The following is a 4392-nucleotide window of genomic DNA, read 5'->3' on the forward strand; positions in this document are numbered from 1 at the left end:
TCCCCATAGCTTTAATGAAGACTCAAACTGCCCCTAAGAAGAAGGAACTGTCTCTATGACAGACTGTTTTTGAGCACATATATTGTCATAGATCCTGAAGCCTTAAAATTAACCATGACTCAGCTTTCAGCCTTTTCAACAGACATTACCTGAAGATTATCTCCTGACCCAGCCTTTGAGTCAAACAAGCCAGTGTTTGAGCCAGAAACTGAGATGGGCCTGAGAATATACGTGGACTTGCTTCTGCTGACTCCAAAAGTACTGAGTCTGCCATTTGACCCTCAGGACAACGCCTTCCTGTCCTACACTCATTCCTATGCCACATTCCACAATCGACATAATTGTTGGGTCTGCAGAGCTCTCTCCCCACTCATCAGTTGAAGTCTTCCCATGGTGGGTTTCTCCACTTCAAGGAAGAGACTTTCTTCAACTCTGTGATGACATTTAGCAATCCTAAGAGGGACTGGTATATATTGTACCTTAACTATGGACATAATGTGACTTTTAATTTTGATTTTAGCTTGGTTTAATGACTGTTTTGCTGCACATAAGAAAGTAAATGGGTCTAGATCTGGTGGTTTTCTACCTGATGTTTATCAAATATGGGATGAGGTCATATGGCTAACTCCTAAAATGGGATGCCTACTGTCTAATGCTTCCATATGTGGGGAACAAATACAGCCATCCCCAGAAGTTAGTCGACAACTTAATTATAATGATTGGAAACAACTGGGGTTTTTGCCTCAAGAAGTATACAATACAATCATTCTTGTGTTTTGCAATCCCAGTTTATGTCCTCCTTTTTCCTGGCCAGGAACTGATTGAGATTAGATCCTTCAGTCATACTGGCTTGCTCCAAATTGGCTGTTCTGGATATGTGGTTCTTACCTATGGGCGTGGCTTCCTCCTGGCTGAATAAGGAGATGCACCCTAAGTCTAACTTTTACTCATGACTTCGTATTTTCAGAGCTTCCAGAGAAGCCTACCAAACTGCCGCACCTTAAACTCACTGGGCAAGGTTTGTATTTCACTGGTATGATTATCCAGCTGCAATATTTATTCCCTATCTGGGAACTACAGATGTTATGCTGCAAGTTGATGTTCTGACTAACTTTGCTCAACAGGCTTTACAAGATTCTCAAAAAGTGATTTCAGCCCTTAATGCTGAACAAATACAAATTAGAAAGGTGGTTTTACAAAACAGATTGGCCTTAGATATTCTAATGGCTGCACAAGGAAGAACTTGTGCCATTATTCATACTCAATGTTTTACATATATACCAGGTAAAAGTACTAATGTTACTCACTTTACCAAACACACGAATACAATCATTCAGGCTATGGATACTCCTAAAGCCTCAGTCACCTCACTTTGAAAAATGTTAACTAGCTCCCCATGGTAAAAACCGTCTTAATTGTAATAATTCTAATTATTCTGTTTTTACTCTTTGCTCCCTACATCTGTAACTGTGTAATTGGAATTCTTTCTAATGGTCTGAAACCTTTTAAGTTACAAATGTTAGTCCAGGCTCCTACCATGGCCTCCTCCAACTATTACATGAGGCCCCTGGATCAGAGACCTTCCACAGCAGGGTGAGGAGAATATGTTGCCTCAACAATTTAGGGACGAAGCCCCTCAACAGCAGGAAGTAGTTATGGAATGAAAATGGCACCCCTTTCCCTTGGCAACATTCTCCTAAAAGAAAAGGGGGGAATGAGAGAGTCAATTCCTAGGCAGGTTGATGAGAAGTCCAGGGTCCCTGAGGAGGAGAAAAGGGTCTGAGGCTGTCAAGGAGGAGATAGGGGTCTGGAGTTCTCAAGGAGGAAAGAACCATTTTTTTCTACATTCCTTAGTAAGCATTATATAACAATAATGTATCCTGCTTGAGGACACATTTCTCCTTCCTGAAAACCTTCTGACTAATCCTGTTATCTTAAAATGTATATTGTGGGAGTGGGTCTAGTAAGATCCTTACAACCTTGAGACATTCTTTTGATTTATTGTAATAACCAATTAAAAAAAAAAAAACTGTATAACTCCCTTGCTAACACTAGCAAGGGGAGAATCCTCTGTCCCACTTCTGATGTCTATGTCAGAAATTTTCTCTGTCCCTTTTCCACTTTAATAAAACTCTGCTACACAAAAACTCTTGAGTGATCAAGCCTGGTCCCTGGTCCCAAAGCTAAATCTTCTTTGGAGATCAAGAATTTGACACTGTTCACTGCAAGCTATCAAAACCATGGAGTTTTTAGAGTTTACATAAAGGATCCCAATACAGAAATTTTGAAGATATTCAAAGATTTGTATTGGTAGCTGGAGTTCATTTTTAGAAAGTGATGGTAATGCTGGCAGGACAGAGTGAAGGGAAAGGCTGAGGAGAAAAACAAGTTTGTCCAAAACTGAGGAACACAGAAGACTTAGACAAGTATTTAGAGAGAGTAGTGCTTCATAGTATGGACTTCGTATCAGAAACCAGTCTTGTAATCAGGGTCTGATAAAAGATATCAAAGGATTTGTTTACATTCTATGAAATTTAGTTAACTTAGCAGTAATATCAGAGAAGGCAATGGCACCCCACTCCAATACTCTTGCCTGGAAAATCCCAAGGACGGAGGAGCCTGGAAGGTGGCAGTCCATGGGGTCGCTGAGGGTCGGAGATGACTGAGTGACTTCACTTTCACTTCTCACTTTGATGCATTGGAGAAGGAGATGGCAATCCACTCCAGTGTTCTTGCCTGGAGAATCCCAGGGATGGGGGAGCCTGGTGGGCTGCCTTCTATGGGGTTGCACAGAGTCAGACACGACTGAAGCGACTTAGCAGTAGCAGTAGCAGCAGTAATATACCTTTCTCGTAAGAGTCTTGTTAGATATGATAATATACATGATGTATATGATAATATATGCTATTAGGTTAGTTTACTTGCTACACTTTTTGGTTGATGGGGGTTGGTGGGGTTTTTTTGTGTTTTGTGTTTTTTGCATTTGAGATAGGGTAGAAGGGAACATTGATGTTTGTCCTTCTAGAGAGATTTCCTCCAGTGAGCATGCTTTCATGGAAGCCTTTCATCTTTTCAATTTTGATCTTTATTATGTATATACCAGGGTAGAGAAAGCTGTAAAACCTCTCTGCCCTACATTGCGTCCATTTCAAGATTTAGATCAGAGGCTGGAGGAAGACCATGCTGACATAAATAATAAATTCACTGGCTAGAAGAATGAACAGGCCAGACAAATAAGCATTTTAAAAGAGGGGGGGAAAATACTGACGCCTAATAGGAATTGAAGTAATTGTTGGTATTTGGTTCTCATCTCCTCAAAAAAAAACTACACATGCGCAAGACAGAGGATATAAATTTATGTGAAAATACTTGTGTATAGAAATTGACCACAAGATCTTTATATGGAGCCATTGCCACCCATTACCACAATATGTGTGCTGTGCTAAGTCGCCTCAGTCATGTCTGACTCTTTGTTACCCTATGGACTGCAGCCCACCAGGCTCCTCTGTCCATGGGATTCACTGGGCCAGAATACTGGAGTGGGGTTCCATTTCCTTCTCCAGGGTATCTTTCCAACCCAGGGATCAAACCCATGTCTCTTACGTCTCCTGCATTAGCAGGCAGGTTCTTTACCACTAGAGCTACCCAAAACTCCCTAATCATCTTAGAATTGTTGCTCTTCTGTACTATGCCTTGAGGACAATTTGTCCTGCCGTATCTACTGACTCTAACTTCTATCTTTTAAATTAGGATAGGTGAGATTTTAAGTATATAAGGAGCTGTCTTAGCTGCTTTCTCACTTCTAAAATATCCTTGAGGCTGGAGGAGCAAGAACTGGGAAAAGTAAGTACCAGACAGAGTTAGAGAAACCTGTGTGTGAATTCATATATGAACACATATATGTACATTGATTCAGGATCTCTCATATGCCAGCTGTGTGCTTTGGTCAAGTTATGAAACGTCTCCGAACCTCAGTTTTTCTCCTCTGTATGGAGGTGATACTACCTACCCCACAGGATTTTCATGAGTAGCATATTGATGTATGTCAAGTTTTCAGTAAGCACTTTACACTTCCCTTCATTCACTCTCTTTCCCAGAAGGCAGCTGCTGAGATTATAAATCAATTTACTGTTAATTCCACTTCTTTCACCAATTTAGTATTCTATTTATTTAAGGTCATTATTTTTGAAAGAAGAGATGGGCATTCTTCTTATTCAGGGAGAAAATACCTTAAGGTTAGCTTACTTTGAAATCTTGAGTTTCAATGTAAATGCTATATTGAGACTATAAATAATAAGTGTAAGGAAAAACTTGACTAAGATAGTGAAAGGTAAGGACCCCAGATATAGTGTGGTTGAAGAACAAGATAGAGTGGAAAAATGAAAATGCAGG

The 4392-nt window shown here is 40.2% G+C and overlaps 1 pseudogene; it reads left to right on the forward strand.

Annotated features, from left to right (window-relative positions):
- Nucleotides 1–213: 213 nt before the first annotated feature.
- On the forward strand, nucleotides 214–1597 carry LOC128055609 (endogenous retrovirus group PABLB member 1 Env polyprotein-like; annotated as a pseudogene).
- Nucleotides 1598–4392: the final 2795 nt, after the last annotated feature.

This window comes from Budorcas taxicolor, chromosome 11 (genome assembly GCF_023091745.1).
Source record: "Budorcas taxicolor isolate Tak-1 chromosome 11, Takin1.1, whole genome shotgun sequence".
NCBI classification, from domain to species: Eukaryota; Metazoa; Chordata; class Mammalia; order Artiodactyla; family Bovidae; genus Budorcas; species Budorcas taxicolor.